Source organism: Parasteatoda tepidariorum, chromosome 11 (genome assembly GCF_982258835.1).
Source record: "Parasteatoda tepidariorum strain Cologne lab strain chromosome 11, Ptep-v5.0, whole genome shotgun sequence".
Classification (NCBI taxonomy): Eukaryota; Metazoa; Arthropoda; class Arachnida; order Araneae; family Theridiidae; genus Parasteatoda; species Parasteatoda tepidariorum.
In genome coordinates, this window is record NC_141765.1 from 4,100,391 (window position 1) to 4,122,259 (window position 21,869).

The following is a 21,869-nucleotide window of genomic DNA, read 5'->3' on the forward strand; positions in this document are numbered from 1 at the left end:
GCTTTCTGACATTACATATGTTGCTGTAATAGACCACGAAGCTCTTTGTGTTTTAGGTAAACTCACTAAAGTGCATTTTGAACGTGTATTTGGCTACAATGGAATGTCTATGCAATGATTATCGAAATTTTGTCCCCAATTTGTGTTTTTTGTTTTTCATGCACTTGTTCTTATTACCTTGGGATCAAAGTTTTCACTATTTATTTTGTATGGTTCATATTAACCATGAACCAAATTTCCACGCTATCCTTGAACACTGCTAAAGCTGTGTAACTCAAACTATGAAAATTGAGTCTTAGTGGGCGAAAACCCGATCATTAAATCAAAAGTTGTTCTGGGTGACTATTTTTGCTCGATGTACAATGAGCAAAAATAAATAGATAAACGGACCAACCTAAATAACTTTTGATCTTATGATCTTTAGTTTGTATTCTGCTACAAAAAAAGCACAAGTTTTACTTTCCTTCAATTTAATTTTTTCCGTATTTTGACTAAAAGTTTTTAACAGCAGAGACTTTCAATAAATTCCTTTAAAATAACATCTTTATTTTTGAAAAATAATGACTTTTAAGTAATATTCTTATCCTAACCAATTTTTATATTTTGCCTAAAACGCAATTGCCATTCTAAAATATTTAGGTATTGTATGGTAATGTCAGAAACATTTTATAATATTTCTCAAATTTCATGCTTTCATAACAAATTCCTAAAAAACATTTGCTCTTCTAAAATGTCTAGATGTTGGATGTAATCTCTAAGTATATTATTTAATATTTCCTGTATTTCATACATTTATAACAAATTCTTAAAGAGCAAGCTCTTCTAAAATGTCTAGGTTTTGTATATAATCTCTAAGTATATTACTTAATATTTCTCGTATTTCGTATTTTTATAACAAATTCCTAAATAGCAATTTCTTCTAAAGTGTCTAGGTATCGTATGTAATCTCTAATTATATTATTTAATTTTTCTCATATTTCATACTTTACATAAAATTTCTTGGCATTCTATAAAATTCCGAAGCATTCTATAGAATATTAGTGTTCATACATTGCTGATAGCATATATGTAGACAAGTAAATACACTTCCACTAAGTTCTTTTTTTAAAAAAAAAAAGTACTTCGATAACATTATTAGTGATTTAGTGCCAGAGCTATACTGATCTTCTAAAAATAAAACAGTACCAAGGCACGTCCCCACTGCTGCGAAAAGATAACCTCACCCGCAAAAAGAAAAAAAATAGAAACTGGAACTAAAGAAGAGACTGGAACAAAAAGTTTAAATAGGAGAGACAAGCCATTCTCATTTTTCCTTGTTTTTTTCAGGAGTGAGAAGCCAGTACAAAAAGGATCATCCATGAAAAATAATAATAACATGCTTTAGATGCCTTTCTCTTACGATAAATGTGTGGTTTTGATTACCTACTTTGTGAAGTTATTGTTGGAAATATTTTTTTTCTGGTATGCATTTTTTTACTTTTGACAAATGACTAGAATTGAAATTGTTTTTGTATTCTTGATAAATTTCTAAAATTGCTTCGCATTATAATGCTTCTTCAGTAGCTTATTATCCCGGCTTTTACTTTTCATAGTTGAGTTTTTATTTTTTTTATTTACACTGTTAGAGGAAATTCTTTCTCGACTTTATTAACAAATATCATCTACTTAGGTGATGAATTACATTTAAACTCTTATAACTAATATTTTATGACCAAGGTTGATCAGCCGAACCTGATTTGTATTTCCGGTTATTATTAGAAATATAATTTTAAACAAAAACCAGAAGACGAGGGAACTCCTGGATCAAGAATAGGGACAACAAAAAAAAATTTAAACTAACCCGTATTTGGACCATATGGAGAGAAAAACCTCGGTAGGGAGCGTTATGTTTAAAATTGTTATTGAGGAAAGCGCATGCAGGAAACATCTGATTACCAGTTAAAGCTTAAAGGTGTTCTCCTCTTTGTTTCACTCTGCAATCAAACAAGCTTTAGTATTTAGTACAATCGCCTTCGTTTATTGTGATTTGTCAAATTTTAAAAGGATTTTTTTTCTCGTATAAATATTAGTTTCAGATCTGCTTTTATTCTGGTTGGAGAAGGATTTTTAAAATATGTATTAATTTTCATCTTTAAAAGACGTATTCTATTAGAAATTAAAAGAGTTTTACCAAGGTAAACTCGTTTTAAAGATATATTTTTAATCCTTACGCATACTGAACTGCAGATTTTAACCATTACTCTTATTATTTTAACCATTATTGAGAATTTCATAAAAAATAATTGGTTAAAATATGCTAAATAAACTGAATGCAAGGAGAAAAAATTCAGTCAAAGTTACCACGCTGTGTAATAATTACATTTCTAGAAGGAAAAAAGAGCATAATTCTGGTTAATGAAATCAAAATGTACGATATTTAAACCATTCATTTGGTAATTTTTCCGTTCATATGGTAACGGTGTACTGGAAATTCTGGTTTTCATTACAACATATTTAGCGAAAAATACAGTACTGAAAAGTAAATTTAACTGAATAAATGGTTTTTATGGCCTGCTGAGATATCATGACAAAATTACCAAAGTTCACCATACTTACCAAATTTTATCACATATTATAAAACCATATTTTATTGTTAATTTTACCTCCGCTTCTGTAAAAGTTACCAAGTTTTTTGGTGCTCCCATAAAGTCAGAAACACAGTAAATTTTACCATATTCTGGTAGTTTTGACCATACTTTATTTTCTCAGTTTATCAATAACTGTGTAAAAAATCTAAAAATTTATTCTGAAAGCAATTATACTTAGATCGATCAGTTAACTAAAGATTTTATTTTTTTCAAATCATTATATTTTACCTATACCGTTAATTAATTTAAAGGAAGTGTTACTTGAACAATAAACTATTTAAATTTAGAGAAATCTATTTTTGAATCTACAATAAAATCACTACATTTTAAGATCTTACTAATTCAACGAAATATTTTGATTTTGGAAAATTTCTTTCAGCAATGCAGAAAGTATTTGCGATAATGAATAATATAACGGAGAACAGTATATCATAACGGATAACACTATGCATGTTTTTGCTTCATAAATATAATATCATGTAATGTTTTGTTTTTCCAGACTCATTTTAAAGGTTATTCATGACTAAAATCGATTTTACTTTTCAAGAATCTCCCAACATTCAGACGCATATAGGAAATAACTTTAAACATTCTTTTTATAGAAACATTTATAAAGTTAATCAATTGGAAATATTCATAGTTTAAAAAATATCTGTCAAATATATAACAGAAAATGTCTTTTGATGAAATAGAGAAATCAATAAAATTCGCGTCGATCGCTAATTACGTGTCTTTTAAATGCCTTGATACCGTTATCCGGGGTTACTCAGGCCACCGGGGTAACTTAGATCATTTTTGCTGGGTACATTTCAGATGCAGAAATTAGAAACACTGTTTTGAGTTTGATTATTATTTTTCATGCTACGAATTTCGCGTTTTATTGAAGTTTAGGTTCACATATGTAAATATTGAGTGTTTTTAAAGGTAAAAAGATAAACCTTTACTTAAGATATTTAAAATAATTTCATCATGATTTTATAGATTTCTTAACCTTAATCGCCTAACTTGCACAAATTCCTGTACTCGTTAGAAACTTTTTTATATATAATTTCAAATAGTCTTTTCAGCGTTGGTTTATTTCTATGATTAGATTCCTATTTTGATTTTGTTCCATATTTTTAAGCCCATTGTTGTTTCTTGTACGGGTAACAAAAACCTCCAGAAAATTTTCCACAAAACTGACTTTTGTTACCCTTCTGCCAAAATAGGAGAAATGGCACTTCAATTAGAGTACCCTTTTAGAGTGCTTTCGCCAGTAAGAGTAGAGTGCCCCAGCTCAGTAAGTGTCCTCCAGTTCTATAAGAGTGACCCGGATCAGTAAAAGTACCCTTTCGGAGTACTTTCCCCACTTAGTTTACCCGGTTCAGTAAGAGTGCTCTTTCGGTTACCCCCTGGCAAAATAGGAGAGAAGGGGACTGAAAGGACACCTCTAGTAAGAGAGCCCTTTTAAAGAATGAATTGATTTCGACTTGAAGTAAGAAAAATATTGTTAATTTTTTTTATTATCTAAACTTGATTTACATTATTTATTAGAAACTTTCAACTCTCTGAAACAAGTTAATTAGTTATGTTTAATTTTTTAACACATTCTTTTTTAATTGTCTAACCAAATATCCTTCGCCGGATTTATGATTTAATAACAGAATTACCGTCATTCGGGGCTACTTTGTGCAGCGGGGGCTACTTTGTGCAAATTCGAATTTGGCATTTTTCAAGTGCTGCTATTCAGTATTATGTTTATTTCACGTTAAAAATGTGTGGAATTTGAAGGTAGAAGTCTCTTCTATTACTAGAAACATTTTTCGAATTTTAAAACAATCTCAGAGTGTGTTTCGTTCATCCAATGTCAACAACTTTCCGAGGACGTCGAATGTCGAAAAGTGTGCGTGGAAACTTTAGCTGTGACATGCAAAGACGTTGATAAAACAATTGTCGTAAGTGCAAAAATTTTTATTTATATATTAATAAACAATTATATCATGTTAGCGTTAAAAAAATTTGAAAATTAATAACAAATAAACGGAAAAGGAAAAAAAATGCACTTTGGGGCTACTTTGTGCAAAGTTTCATTCGTCTCTTTTTCGTCAGAAAAATGGTCAGACGTTATAAAAAAATACCTGGAATGAGAAACTACCATGATTACACTTTAGAAAAGCTGCAACAATGTTTGCAAGCAGTTGCTGGTGGTATGTCGATTGCAGAAGCTTCTCGGAAGTACAAAATCCACAGAAATACTATCTCTAATAAAATTCACAAGAAACTTCCTGGTAAACTATTATTTTTCTTCTACAAAGATTTTTCTAATGAATTAATCAAACGATTTAACACATAAAAATATATTTTATAGGACATCAGGTGATTTTGACAGAAACTGAAGAGAATGATCTGTCATGTTCACTCAAGCATGTTATGTTCAAATTTATCAATATTATAAATGTTAATGAATGTGTAATAATTATTATTTTTTAAATTTTATCCATTTCAATGTTCAAAAATGTATATGGTTTCCTTTTGTTTAAACTCAAATGTTTTGAAATAAACATTCTTTCTAAGAAAAAATTCTTAAAAAAAAAATGTTTTTTTAAAGCTGAAAATTATTTTCAAACTAATATCTTTTCATATCTTGATGTTTTTGTCTTTAAAAATGTCAACAATTAACTTTTTTAACTATTTTATATCAATATTTTACTAAAAACATGACTATTAAACTGAATTCCTATCGCTGCACAAAGTAGCCCCATTTGGGGGATACTTTGTGCAAGGTATGTTTTGACTTATTATTTGCAAATAATATATACAAATAATGCCAATATTGATCAAATTCACTCGTCTGAGTCCAGTTATGAATATAATATCGATAAATTTTACTAAAGTTTGAATTAACATAGTTTTTTTACATGTCAAAGTTCAAAAACTGCGAAATCCTGCACAAAGTAGCCCCGAATGACGGTACTTATTTTGATCCATAATATTGTTATTTATAAAATACATAACAGGACACAAGCATATTCTTTTTCTAAAAAAAATATTTTACTTCTTTTCTTTGGAGAGAGTTTTAATCCTCGCTTCAACTATTGTAATCTCATAGATTGGAAAATTGATATCGATTCCGTTTTCACTTTTTCTTTATATCTAAACTTTCGAAAACAAAAAACGAATAATTTTGACGTTTGTTTTGAGTTGTGTAGATAAATTTATTTTCTTTTTATAATACCATCACTAAGTAACGTAAGCAAACTCTATATTTTAGAAAATGTTCATACCTGTGAAATTGGAATGTAACTGTTGACCGAAATTTAACAGCAATTAACTATTCTTTAACGTAACTGCTCTTAAATTGACAAATATCTTAAATTTCAGAATGACCTAAGCAACCTAAAATGATCGTATATTTTGATCACATTTTAAGAAAGAAAAAGATTAGTAATATTTTCATGCCAAAGTTCCTATTGCTCACTTTGAATGACAATATCTGAATAAGACAAAAATAGCATATTAACAGTTAAAATATGAAAGTATAGCAAAAGAAAACAAAGAAAAAGGAAATCAGACTGAATAACTTTTGATATAATAAACGTATTTCTTCAACAACAAAAAAAAATACATTTAATTGCACACATGAAATTGCAAAAATAAATTTTATTTTCGCAATTTTATGTCACTACTTTCCTCACCCCTTTTTAAGGGCATTTTGATACTTTTCTATTGGTCTTAGTTTAGAAAAATTATTGTAAAACTAAATTGCTTGAAATTTTAACCTAGAATATTATCATTTGTGCAAAAAAAAAAACTACATTAAAAACAACATTAGAACATCATTCAAAATCTTTTGACATAAATTTTAAAATTCTCATAATCACTTTTAATTTATTTTTTTTAATGGCGGTCACTTGGGATGTATTGTCCCATTGGCCAGGAGTGCCAGAACTGCTACTCTCTTCTCGTTCCCAGTGAGCACCTGTGCCAAAGTCACGGCGGTGAAGCAGCGTCGCCCACGTCACACAATCACAATCCCGTTTATAGGGCGGGTCACGTTAGCACACAATCACACAAGGGAGAAAGGACATAGAACATAGAGAGAAAGAAACATCCATGTCCTGTGCGGGATTCGAACCAGCAACCATCAGCTCCACAGCAAGGCACGCTAACCACTGGGCCAACTGGTCGGCTACTTTTAGTTATAATAAAGAAATTAATCGAAAAATACGTAGATCACTCTTAAATACAGTTATATCAAAACCTTGATTGCAAAACAAAAGTAAATTTTTCTTTCATCTTTGCAAAGTTTTGAATTTGAGAAGTTTTAATCATTGTAAATAAAAACTAGTGTCAATCAATAGTTTATGGTTCTTTTTTTTGTATAATTTAAAGGAAATAGTATTAGGTTTTATAATTTTTTATTAGTTTACCTGCATTCAGCAAATATTTTCGAAAAAATAGTTCTTAAAGAAACTTTTTTTAGTAAAATCCTAATTTTTTAGTTTTTATGTTAATTATTTTTGGTAAAATATTATTCTGGTCATTCTAATGAAGATATTTATTTACTGAAAATGTATATTTTCATTTCACAAATAATAATATTAGAATGAAGCAAACGATCTCGTTTTAGAATATTCGCTGGAAAAATGTTCATAAACTGGACAAAAATGCTTCCACAAATCTCAGAGTACTTCATTTAATATTATGTTCCCGAGAAACGTTTCTTTTATTTTCAAAAGTAGGAAACTGAATCGCATTGGCGCCGATTACGCTACGGCTACTACTATTAAACTAGTATATAAGACATGTTAACTCCATTCTATCAATTTGAAGATTTCAGAAAATAAGGAGTGTACAAAAAGAGAGGAATTAAGACGAATCTCAAAAGATTCAAACAATTATGTTTACTAGCTAATTTTGATTCCTACCGATACTTATGTTTTATTCACTCTTTATGCGAATTATCTCATTGTTTGAGATAATTTTCGCTATTCATTTTTGTGGTCATTAGGAAATCAAACTATCTTGAACAATAAATTTGTGGTACAAATAATCAAGGATGCAATCGTTATGCGATTTTGTGTACTCGCTATTTTATATATTAGAAAATGGTATTTTGTCATTAAAACATTTAACATAGAAATGTTTTCGCATAGTTCAACAAAATAAAGTTAAAAAAAGAATAGTTAATATCACTTCTTTCTTAAACTAACCACTAATAATGTAGATTTGTTTTTTATGCTTTTTCATTATTATTTTGTTGTTTTACTTTCACTTTAATCGGCAATGAAATCAGGAAAGTTCTATCGCGTAATATGTCCTTACGCTTTACAAGGAATTGCACTCATGGTAAAATTATTATTAATGTTCCCAATTATTAGATAATGGTATTTAAATGTTGTAAGATTTTAATAAACAATCATTATAATATTACAAGAGAATATTTTAACTTAGTAGGAAAAGAATCAGAGAAATGAACGAATTCTAATAATAACAAAAAATTAAGAATCTCTCCTATCATAGAAACTCTTTTAAAAACTCAATTCTCCTATTAAGAAATTGCACGACTGTTTAAGCATGACCGATTCTACTGAAGAACCATTAGTGTATACACTATTAACCAAGGTCCATAGAAAAGGAAGAATCCATGCATTTTCTTCAAATGGAACAAAATAGCGATGTTCAATCGTTGATGCACTCAACTTGCTAATTCAAAAACATACTGCAGTACGAACACCAGGTAACTCTTTTCCTCGATCTTACTTGCACATAATCTCTCCTAGCTTTACTTTCGTAACTTAATTTATTATCTGCTACAATAATAGCATTGTTTTAATCCAAACATTTGTACTTGCATCAAAATACTAGATTACTTTGACTAATTAAAGTCATTCCGTCGCTAAAATATAAATTAACAAATGCTGCCACTTATTAAAAATATTATTAAGAAATTGTTCAATTAGCACTTTATTATCTTATTTTCATTTTTAAATATCCAGATACTAATTTTAAAAAAAAGTTTTGGGGTTACAGCATAAATGTCCGACATTGGCCTTTTGGTTAGAAAAAACAATTTTTAATATACACAATATCATGTAATTTTATAATGTGTCATAAAATTTAGTAAGCGTGGCAAAATTTGTATTTTATTACGATTTCTTAGAGCCTGGTATAAAACCATTCGGTGAAATTTACTTTACAGGTTTGTATTTTTTACAAAAGGTTTGGTAGTAAGAACTTATAGCTTTGAAAAACAGAATTTCCGGTAAACCGGTACCATATCAGCGGAAAAATTACTAAATGAATAGTTTTTAAATACCATATATTTTGGTTTTAGAACCAGAATTATGATTGTTTTCTTTTACCGAAAATGTTATTACCATATAGCACATTAATTTTATCAGAATTTCTTTCTCCGTGTATTTACTGAAGCATTTTGCAATAATTTATGTTAAAATTCCAGTAACTAGATAAAATTATAAATTTATTTTAAAATGTTTCTTGTGCTTGAAACTACAAACTAAATTGTTTTCAAAGCCTGAAGCTTAGATTTATATTATGCTTCTTCAACTGACCTTTAACATAAGGAAATAATGACATCATATAGCAAATCTTATTTTTGAGAAGCCTATGATATAAGTTCTGTAAGCTCTAAATAATGCTTATTTGACCAATTTGTTTTTCACCGTTTATTATTTTAGGAACAAGTAGTGTATACCCAACGTAGATAATTCTTAATAAAATTAATAAAATTAAGTAAAATGTAAATTAATTTTAAATAAACTGATTACATTAACGAATAACATATTATTAAACATGCTCTCATCTAATTTGGCTTGTGAGTTTTTCAAGATTTATTCATTTATCATGACTAGCTACAGTTTTAATCATGAATTAAATTACTAAATTGCTCATAACTTTAAGAATATATAATGCAATCTTTCTTAGATCAGATTCATAAATACATTTTCAAATCCATAATAGTTTTATTTTCAATTCACTAAATAATAATTAGTATTAAAGAGGCAAATTTTATGATTTTTAATTAGATAGCTGATAAAGCTAAAACCCATATGTCCAATTTCATGATCCTCTGTTATCTACGATTTTCTGAAGGCAGAACTCAGGGCCCTTTTGTTAATTTATAATTTTGCATGGTAGGAATTAATACTTGAAATAATTGTTTTCTTAATTTGATCCAAAGTTTCGAATGTTTTCGATTTTGTTTAAATACTAATCAATTGACATTTTCTCAGATAATTATTGAAATGTTACATTTTTGAAAAGAAGTTAGAACTCTTAAAAAAATGTGTGGAAAATTAGCTTTTTTGAGAAATGAAAAGGATATTTTTCGTATTGACCAATAGATATTTTTTAAGAAAAATTCGAGGAACAAACTATTCTTGAGAAGATTTCTTTTTCAATAATTTTGTATTTAATGAACAAAGTGCTATATTTCACTCTTGTATAATAAGTTTCTCACATTAAAAACTTATTTATTAAACATGGTTATTTCTTGAGCGAAGATCTTCAGGAATTATATATTGTCTAACATATCAAAGACCTGATTCCGTTGCTTATTAAATGCATGCATATTGTGCATATTCATGCTGCATATTCATGTCAGAAAGAAAATCAATGAAATAAGCACATTAGGGTTCTTAAATTAATAATTAAGTGAGAAATCTGCCGAATCATTATCGATGTTAAGTTTGCTTCAGAGATAAAAAAAGAAATTAGTTGGTGCACCTTATATTTTTGTTCTGCAAATAAACTGATGTTTTTTATTTATTTTCATTTTCATTTCACCCCTGGTGTTACTGATTTTATTTTCATCTCCATAATGAATGGTCAAACTTTGCTTACATTTTATATACTTTTCACTCTTGAATATTAGTTTTTGACTTCTAATATATGTATTTTTCTCAGGATTCTAAAAAGCATAGAAATTTTTGATCAAATTATCTGGTTTTCACTTTTTATAGTCTTCCAACCCTCGAAAGTTGGGGGTAGCCACAAACTGTAAAATCTGACCACAATTATTCAGTCAGAGGAGAAGTCGAAAATTGAACCCTTTAATATTAATTTCTTTTTCTTTCTTCTTTTCTTTTTCTCTTATTTTAGAATGTATTGGGATCTGTTTGAGCTATTGAACAAATGTTTTGCAAACAATTATAAGTCATGTTTAAATAAATATAATTTTATGCAAAATATGTTTTTTTTACTGATGACTAATTTTTATATTATTTGAGTAGTAAAAAATTTTTATAAATTTATAAATTTTTACTTAATTTTAAATTATGAAAAACAAAATTTGAGAGAATTTGGCCAAATAGTTTGAAAGTAAAGAAATTTTAAAAAATATTTTGCTCATATTATATATTACTCATATTTTGTATTCTCTTACTTAAATTGTCTAAATAATATAATGTTGTTGTAATTGTCTAAAATAAAGTAAAAATTTATACACGCGATAATTTTAAAAATAATTACTACCATTTATAAATTGAAAACATAAAACAGTTCTGAAAGTTTACTTTATTATGATAGTAAAAAACTTTTTTATGAGCTTAAATAGAGATTTGGCTAAATAAGCAAAAAGGGAAATTAACACTTAAGGTAACAACCGCTCTCCTAACTTAGCAATTGTTACTGTAGTTCACAAATCATGAATATTTCAAGGCTTAAGAAATGAAATTCGTAGAAGAATAATTATGTTTATTCTGAGAAAGTACGTTTTCGTTTCGTAACTTAAAATATCGTCTGCACAAATTGTTATACTTAAAGTAAGTTCTTGAACCATGAATCCTAATATATGAAAATAGTTGCAGAGATTTGGCTAAATAAGCAAAAAGGGAAGTTAACACTGAAGGTAACAACCGCTCTCCTAACTTAGCAATTGTTACTATAGTTCACAAATCATGAATATTTCAAGGCTTAAGAAATGAAATCCGTAGAAGAATAATTATGTTTATTCAGAGAAAGTACGTTTTCGTTTCGTAACTTAAAATATCGTCTGCGCAAATTGTTATACTTAAAGTAAGTTCTTGAACCATGAATCCTAATATGTGAAAATCTGACCATTAAATCAAAAGTTGTTCAGTATATTCTGTATATTATTAGTCTGTACATCATGCTATATGTACATTTATTATATTCTACCTCATATGGTGTACCGAAAAATGTGATACAATATTTTGTGATTTGTGAATCTCATCTTTGATTTTAAAGTTCCTCAAATCTTAATATCAGAATTTAATTTAAAAATAAAATATTTGTTTTAGGGGATATTTTGTGTTACTGTAAGCTTAAAATTTTTAATATAATTAAGGAGTTCTTTTTCATATGGTACTTATTTCATATGGTATTTTTTTATCGCACTCTATACCTCATGCTATTCCTTCATTCGTCTTATCTACTACGCTGTAGAAAATTCCGGATGAAATTACGGTAAAAAGCATTGCAACCTCAAGTTCAGCATCCATGAAATACATTTACCGTAAAATCCATCTTAACTGTAAAATCTATTTTTACGGTAATTCTATATCATTACTTTTAGAGTGATATTTTTAATTACAGTGATTCAGGGATTTTATCTTAAATATTCTTGTAAAAAAATCTTATCTAAAAAAGCCTTAAAATCTTACTGTGAAAAGGGATTTTATGGTAAAATGTACTGGCACCCTAAGTGCTGGAACTTTTTACCAGAATTTGCACAATGTACTACCTCATACAGTATAGCGAAATATGTGATATAAAATTTTGCGAATGATTGTAATCTCTAATTTTTCTAGTCTTTCAAATCTTAATTTCAAAAATCTATTTAAAAAAAATTTAGTTCCTGATGAGGTTTTGTGCTTGCCGAAAGGTTGAATTATAATTTATGAACTATTTTTTATATAGTATATTTCCAAATGATTTTCCAAGAGGGCGTTCCCTTTGGAAACCAATCTATTTTTTTTTCTTTTTTCAATCAAAAATGTAGCATATTAAAACTTTCATTTTTCATGTCATTTCGAATCAGTTAATTTCCTCAATGTGATGTCAACTATTCATTAATGATCATATGTAATTTGTCTTCTTCTCTTACCATCACCTCATAATAAAAAACTAAATGAATAAGTTTAAGAAAATTATTTATGCAAAATATTCCCTTCATATTATAATTTTAAGTTAAAGTTCTCAAGCATTAATTAGTAGTATTATTTCAATTTTATAAACTTTCACAATATAATTTAAAAGCTCTCAAAGGTTCGTAAATAAAACATAAAATTTATTAATTTCTAGTATATTCTAACTGAAAAACAAAGAGTTGATTTTTAAGAAAAATGGATTTAATATGAGTTTCATTTACAACAGGCTTGCGCTGGAAAGGGTAAAGTTGAAAACGGCAATTATATAAACATTACATTTTAGTCCAAACTATCATCAATTAATAAAGATTTTACATAGTTAAAAAATTTAAATAAACTTACCTTGCATGTCGTTTGAATAATAGTAATTTTGCCGCCTCGAAGCGTGCGCCAAAAATATTCGCGCCTGCTTTGCAGGGTAAAAGAAACAACAACAAAAAATCTATATCAACTAACACTTTTTTTTGCAAGTCACTTTTGTCATTTTTAAAGCCTGTAAATTGGAAGTAGCAAATTCAATATTTATCCTTGCATAGACTATCTTTTAACTCTATAAAGTGCACCCTTTCTTCGATCTTGTGCTTTAATGCGTTGTTTTAATAGAAAAGTTGCCATGAATTCCGTTTTCGAATAAGAAACACCATAGATGCGGCCAGCGCAGCTAGGTTCTGATATTCCCCTGCAGCAAATTTGCCAGGCTTTCTCCTCAAAGCACCACTGTTCGATACTCCTGCCATCTACCGCCTTCCACCGATGATATTCAATTATTCAACATGTCTTGGAAAGTGAAAGGAGCAGTGGAAAGTTTTTTTTTCCGGCATTCGTAACATTCTAAATATATTCATTGAGGAGCATTTTTGCGAGAATAATTTAATGACCAATGTGAAGTTGTTTTTAGATCTTATTTTGTCAAAATTGTACCTAATAGAATGATTTTACAATGAAGGAAATAAAATATCTAAATGGTTCCACAAATGAAGTCACTTATTTGCCATTTAATTTGACTTTTTTAATATTTAATTTGATTTTATTTTTCTTATTTTTATAACGCTGATTAGCAAACATTTATAACGATTGTTTGGTAAATGTGATATTTAATGTCAAAACATTTTTCTTCTTTCGAGAAGGAAAGGTTGTTTTTATTAAATAGATTTTTTTTCAGGAATTCATAATATTCTAAGAATATTTTTTGAGAAAAAAATATTTTTTCACAGAATTGTTTCGACAAATGAAATAATTTTTATGCTATTTAATTTGATTTTCTTTTAAATACTGCTTATCTGTCTAACGTTGTTCAACAAACATTTGAATCTTTTGTTTAATAAACATGTAAATTAATTAGGTTCATTTGGTTTTTTCAGTATTATATATCATGCTTTTTCAAAGAGTAGTTGGTTAAAAAGAATTTCTAGTAAAATAATATCTTTAAAATATGCTATCTCTAAACAATATTAAACAAAACAACTTCATTATTAAACATATTTAATTGTAATTTCTAAATTCATATAAACTATTAATGTACTTTTTTGTTCTGAAAAATAATTTGAATGAGAAAATTTCAATGATTTGGTTTATTTATTACATTTTGTCATGCATTTACAAACAATCGTCAGTTGAATAATTCAGTTCAGAATAATTCATTGAAAAATAATATTTTTAAAATATGTTATCTCTAAGTAATATTAAACAAAATAGCTTTATTAATAAACATATTAAGTTGATATATCTGAATTCATATAAACTGTTAAAGTATTTCTTTTTTTTTTTAGTCAAATGCTAAAATTTGAAAATGTCAAGTTGTTATCAAGTGAAATTTAAAAATTTCAATGATTTAGCGAATGCGAAAAACAATTTATTTATTAGGGTAAATAATCTAATTCACTCGAGTCTTTCTATGTATTTTATTTGTCACATAAATTTCTTGTATTTGTAAAGATTTTAGTTTAGTACAAATTTCGAACCAATCATAAAATATTATTCGATTTTTTTTTGTGGTATCATCATTTTTACAAAAATATAAACTAAAACAAAATTGTTTTATTCTAATGTTAATTCATTTATTTTTTTAATAATAAATGAAATTTACTGAATTTCAATATCTAAATTCATTTTCATTATAAACTGTAAACTTGTAAAAAGCCTCACATACGAAATTCCAAGAAATCATCGCTAGTTAAAGAAAATAATAAATTGTATTTGCAAATTTAAGCTAAGCAATCTGATTACTTGAAATAGATAAGAGTCAAGTTTAAATTAACTGTAAATTAATAGATTTACAAGGAGTGTATTTTTGCATATAAATACTTAATTTTGCCCTTAAACACTGCTCAATTTTTGCACACAATAACAACCATTCAAGATCTACAGCAATAGTAACATTTCTACTATAAGACAGAAATTTTTAAAATATTTCTCCAAATTTTTCTATGCATAGTGAAAAAACATTCTGGTAAAATTACCGTCTTGTATTCTGTTAAAAAAAAAATTTGGTGTTAATAAAATTAAAACATATGATATTTAAACCATTTCTTTGGTAATTTTTCCGTTTATGTGATAACAGTTTACTGAAAGTTCTGGCTTAAAAATTTTAGTTCTTGCTATCAGACATTAAGAAAAAATACATTTAACCGGATAAATGGTTTTTGTGCCATGTTCTAAGGTAACATGATAAAATTACCACATTTTACCACATTTACCTAATTATATTGCGTGTAATAAAAACATATTTTATTGATAATTTTACCAAAAACCTACGCGCTTCAGTAAAAGTTTTTTAGTGTTTCTATAGAACTAGAAATATGGTAAATTTTACTATATTCTGGTAGTTCTGACCATACTTTTTCTCTAAGTGTGGTTATAATGAGCTGTTGCTAATTTAATTTGTCTACATTTCTGATTACAATCCCCATATTGCATCTTAAAAATCTGCTTATCTACAATTAGGTTATTAATTATTGTTTAAAAAAATTAGGTTATGAAACTAGGCTCTAGAAGTATGATTTCTAGATTGAAAAATATAAAAACCTTAATCTTTACCTGCAATATCACCATTAATGAGTGTTATTAGAATCCTTGTCAAAAATATACACATTCTCAAGTCAATCATCAAAATTTGAAAAATTATAAACGAAGATGCCAAGACTGAATATATCAAAACATACTAACTTTTAATATAATTATCAGATACTAACTTTTAAAATAAGACTAACTTTTGATATAATTATCAGATCTTCACGTACTAGACCTTAATGGTTCGAAGGGGTGACCTCAAATATGCTAAGTAATTAGTACAGACGATATTTTAAGTTACGAAATCAGACACAAAAACGTTGCTTTTTTTAAACTAACATGCATTTTTTTCGGCGGATTCGGATTTATGACTCCTAAAATATAGAGGGCAGCCGCAATCTTGATTATATGGTCCTAATAGTCTGGTTAAGAGACCGGTGCAAAGTTTGGACCCCTTAACGTTATCTCGAGAAATCCTATATCTCGATAAATTTTTAAGCGAATTGAAAAATTTTTGCACACAATTATAAAGTTCGCTTACCCAAAGATAATTTCTTACAAAATATAACTTTTAGTATGTATTTATAATTTTTTGTTATTTTATTTATTTTATTTTATTATGGCTGAAAAATTCTTGAATTGTAAAGTATATCATTTCTTACAAAATTTTAAAGAATGTAATTTTAAATGGCAAAATACGAAGTTTGAGCAAAATTGGTTGAATAGTTTCTGAGAATTCGATTTTTCAAAAAGAAGTACTTTTAAAACTTTATTTCCCAGGAACTGTTCGACCTATTTTGCTCAAATTTTGAATTTTGAAATGTAAAAATACATTCTTTAAAATGATGTAAAAAAATTGTTTCCCTTGCAATTCAAAATTTTTTGACTATTATTAAATAAAATAAAATAAAATAATAAATACTTACTAAAAACTATTTTTTGCATGGAATGATCATTGGCAGAACGAATTTAAAATTGCGTGTGAAAATTTTCTATTCAAATATAAATTTTTCGAGATATGGCGAAATACTGAAAAGTGAAATTAAGGGGTTCAAACTTTAGATCGCGTTCCTGACTCAACCATTGGGATCATATTTCACAGATTGCGGCTCTTCTCTGTAATTTTGTCAGGAAAAGGGTATGTTTATTCAGAGAAAGTATGTCTGATTATGTAACTTAAAATATCGTCTTCACTAATTAATTAACGTATTTCACGTGACCCCCTCAAACCTTTAAGATTGTATCCTAGAACGTGAAGATACGATCATTAGATCAAAAGCCATTCGGGGAGGTCCGTTTATTTTATTTTTTTTCACAGTGTACATATTTACAACTTTTTTGCACTTTGATATATAAATTAAACTTCAAACCAGGGCATAACTATGGAAGTGTTATATTGATTATGGTATAAATTTGGGGAAATTTAATAAGTATCTAAAATATAATTATTAAGTCTCTATTTCTGAAAATATTTCGAAATTGCAAATACGAAAATATCAAATAATTCTCCTAAAGTTTTCTTCAATAGGGAAGCAGTTCAAATTTTCAAATGCATGAAGGGGCTATATATAGACTCGGGAGAAGGGAATATATATATTACCATGAGCAGAAAGTTTCACTTTTAATCCAATCAGGGAATTTTCACGTTCTAAGAAGCAATCTTAATTCTTCGACCTGAACAACTGAAATTAAGTAATTAATTATTCTAAAGTAAAAATTCACAGAAGCGTAATTTCTCTAAAATCTTTTACTTCGACATTCAAAACATGTTAGTGGTGCATAGATTTCTGTAAGCAGAATGAAATTAATTGAAAAAGATTAATTCAGTCTTTAATTAACCTATAGCATACCAAATGAATAACCACATTATTTATTATCATTAAAATAATCCACTTCATCTGATCTAATCACAAAAATGGAATGAATTGAAGTGGATTAAAACAATCTTTGAATAAATCATAGAATTCCAAATGAATAAGCACATTCTTTATCATCAATAAATAATTAACTCTGTCAGAATCAAAAAACTAGCCACAAAAATACAATAAGGTGAATAAGATTAAATTATAAGATTTCAAATGAATAACCACATTCTCTATCATCAATCACTCTATCAGAATCAAAAAATGTAATAATTTTAAAGAGATTAATTAATTCTTTGATAAATTATTACATATTATTATATTTATTATACAATCACAGCTTTAAGGCATTCTTTTCTAGAATTCCGTATGACGTGCAGAACCGGCAACGCCAAAATTTCTGCATAAACTTCCAGAATAGTTTCCATTCCTTTCATTCTTCTATCATCGTTTGTTTTCAATTTTAATATCGGTTAAACATCTGCTGAACACTGTTCAATCGGAAAGATACTCTCAAGACTTCCAAAAATCTGAAAATGTAATCGCAAAATTGTGTCCAATCTATAGAACGTTTATCTAAGAAATTTTTGTCTGAAATTTCAACCTTAAATTTAATTTAGACTATCTCATAAGCAGTCTACAAAATATAAATCTATCTGATAAACGGAAATAACAAGTTATTAATGGTATTTTTTTTCTGATAACAGTATATATCTTTTAATTCTTTGCTGTCGTCTGTCTACTCACAGCCACTAATAATTTTTTTCTGGACCCGTTGTATGTCTGTTTTCAGCTACGGCAGCGAGAAGCTATACTGAAGTACTGAGTAGTATTATTTACTTAAGTCAGAGGATATTAGAAATATATCAAATACAAAACAATATTTCATAAATTGTATTTACGAGCAGTAGGTTTTTCTTCCTCAAACAACTTCTTTTTCGTTAGTTACGCATGTTAACTCACTGGCAAAATTAGAAATACTAGATTTTTAGTAAAAAAGTAGCAGATATTTCTATTTAATATGGCAATTTCAGAAAATTATGCATGCAATTTACATGTGATGTCAAGGCCATACTCAAGGGGGCAGGGGTGTTCCGGGGAGTGCTGAAAGGCCCAACCAAATTTTCTTTAGTGTTCATTAATTAGTTTTTAGAGTAATATTGTAGAGAATTTCTTCATATCTATATAAAAACTACAATTTTGTATAAAGGATCTTCTACAAAATATAAAAATAAGGCTTTCTTTGCATTGAGAAAGGGCTCCACAATAAATTTTGTCCCGTAAAATCCTTGCTCAGCCTTAGATGTAGTTATATTTTCCTCCGTTCCACTGCACCTTTCGTTGCCACTGCATAGACTCACATTTTAGACGATTTGTGGCCAAAACCGGTCTTTTCCGAAAGCAGAAATTCGTAGCACATCAGTGATATTAAAGGACCAAATCTTCATTATTTGCTAAGGTCTCTAGTAAACGTATAATAAGACGAACTAAAAATAATTTTTGTAACTTTAATGAACAATAAATACGGATAGCTTAAAAACAAGAGAAAATTAAAGAGTTAGCATAGGAAAGCAAAGTTATCTGTAAATTAATGAACAATAACAGGGCAATGGTCCTTATTCTTGACTAGTGAAGAGTTCGCTGAAAAATCGAACTAATATTGACACAATCGAGATACCTCCTCTAAACTTACTGCTGAGGGTTTATTCACTCAAATTAAATAAAATGAAATTATACGCCGTATAATCTTATAAAAACTCGGCTTTGTGTTTCATGATAGGAAAGTAAAGAAAACCTCCTTAAAATAAAAATCTAACTTAAAGCGTAAATGGGATATTCCGAAAACAGTACGCTTAAAGTTTATTTTTTGAATCCTAATTAAAAATGAAGACAAAATAAATTACGCTCATTAGACTTCACAAATCGATATTTCATCGAGGAAAAAACAAAAACAATATCGAAATTTAATGAATTTCAGTTAAGGAAAGTGAGTGTACGAAACATCAAAACCTGTTTGATTGCGGGAGGAAACAGGAGGAGTTAAAATATAATTATACAAATGACAATTATACCAATATATTGTTTCAACGATATGAGATATATTAAAAAATATTTGGCAATATTCAATTTAAAATCAAAAAAAAATTAGTATTATATTTGTATGAACGGGATAATCAATAAAGTTGAATAAAAATATGTAAAAATTAAAATCTGGTAATATTTACTTAGTAGGAACGCAAAAAATAAGAATATCGATTAAAAGTAAAATTAAAATATTGTAAGGACTGGCGCTAGAATAAATTAAAATAATAAGAAATAGTTCACAATATGTTAACAGAAACGAAAGCGCTTATGAATATCTCTGATATGTTTATTTGCTGAAAAAACTCGTTTGCTATCACTGCTGAAAATTGCAGTTTTGTTTCTGCCACTACGTCGGTGAGTCATCTTGTTTTTGCAACGGAACTTAGTATACCTTAGTAACTTAGTATACCTTAGTAACTTAGAGAGGGAAAATGATTTGGATCGTTTACATCCTCCAAATTTGCAAAAATTTCAGTTCGATTTAAAAGCTCTTATACTTCATGCATCTTTTCAGAAACTTTTATTTTATGCACCAAAAAATGGTCCCTTTTTCTTCCTTGACCCTTAAAATCCTTAAAAACGATCAAGCAATGTATAGAATTTAAAAAAAGCAAATAACCAAATGAATACAGTGAATTTAATAAATCAATTAAAGCTCAAACCATCATTTAACAAGTTGTTGAAATAATACTTTGTGATTGAAATACAAAAACTTTCGTTCGTTTTGCAGTCAAGTACTTTTACAATTAATTTTAAACTTTTTTGTAAAATAACTTATTTTCAAAACTAAAAATCGTTTGATTGAAATATTAAATTATTTATTGTTTTTTTTTTCACGTTTGTACTGTCATTAGTCAAACTTTTTTCAAATACCTATCTGTTGTAAGCATCTTAATTAAGCTTTAAATAATTTAAAAGGCAAATTTTATACTTATTTATTCAAGATTATCATGACTAAAGTACTTGAAATCTAAGCTTCTAGGTATTTCCAATTAAAAAAGAAAAAATTCAATACTAATTACAAATCAGAAACAAAAACCATAGCAAACAGGGAAAATGAATTAAATTAAATAAACGGTATCGATTGAAGAAATGTTTTTGTTCATACTTTTACAGTTTAACTGAATAATTTTTTTCCAGTCTCGAAACTACTTAAAGTTAGTAAACTTTTGATCAGCTGATTTATTTTTTTTTATGTATAAAATACAACTTTTGTTTTAGTTGGTATTTTTCTACCCTGAATTATTTTTTAACAAAAGCCAATTTTTGTTATCAAAAAATAAATGTTTGTTTGACACAAAAGAACATTTAAAAGTACGACTTTTTAAGAATTCGATTTCTCATGACTGTTCAATCAATTTCATTCAAATTTCGCATTTTAACATTTGAAATTATGTAAAAAACTTTACAATTCAATGTTCTAGAAAATAAAGAATTATGCTTGGATTAACTATGTTTATAATTGTGCGCAATTCGCTTAAAATGTTCTCGAGATATACGCAAAAAGTAAAATTAACATAAAGAGGACCAAACTTTGGACAGCTTTCCTAAACTATCTATCTGGACCATATTTCACAAATTACGACTACCCCCTATATTTCGGGGGTCAGAAATATGAATCCGTCGAAAAAAGGGCATGTTTTTTCAAAGAAAGTACGTTTTTGTGCCTGATTTTGTAGCTTGAAATATCGTTAGCATATTGAAGGTCACCCTTTCGAACTATTAAGATTGAGTCCTAGAACGCAAAGATCCAATGATTAGATCAAAACTCCATTCTTTTAGCATTGAACAATAATTGTCAGCAACTTTTGTTCGGAACTTTAGGAGTTTACTAGAACTGTAATCAGTTATCTCCCTGTAGCAGTTTCAAATTTTTTTTAAGTATTAAGTTTTGTTAAATCGTTGAAATCAGAAAATAAAAATATCATTTAAGATAAACTTAGTCTTTAAAAGGATTCAGTGTAAAATCCCAAAAAGTAATCTAACTTTCCATTTTAATGAATGCAGAAATTTTAAGCATTTCAAGTCTTATATTTATATGTATGATAATATGTGCGAAATTCGCTCATTAATTTTTCTCACTTTTGTTTTAAATTGTAATACTCGCTTAGTAATAATAGAAATCACGCAATAAATAATAATCACGTAATAATTGTAATACTCGCGTACTTGTG

General features: G+C 27.7%; 1 protein-coding gene across 2 annotated transcripts in view; it reads right to left on the minus strand.

Moving 5' to 3' along the window:
• LOC107446622 (transient receptor potential-gamma protein-like) overlaps positions 1 to 13,471 on the minus strand; it is a 341,741-nt gene extending 328,270 nt beyond the window's left edge. Inside the window, exon 1 of one of the 2 annotated variants that reach the window (XM_016061317.4) lies at positions 13,082 to 13,471. The gene's annotated coding sequence lies outside the window, so the exon portion shown is untranslated. The remainder of the gene's footprint in view (positions 1 to 13,081) is intronic. The other variant, XM_071187238.2, reaches the window with a different exon arrangement.
• Between the last annotated feature and the right edge of the window lie 8,398 nt (positions 13,472 to 21,869).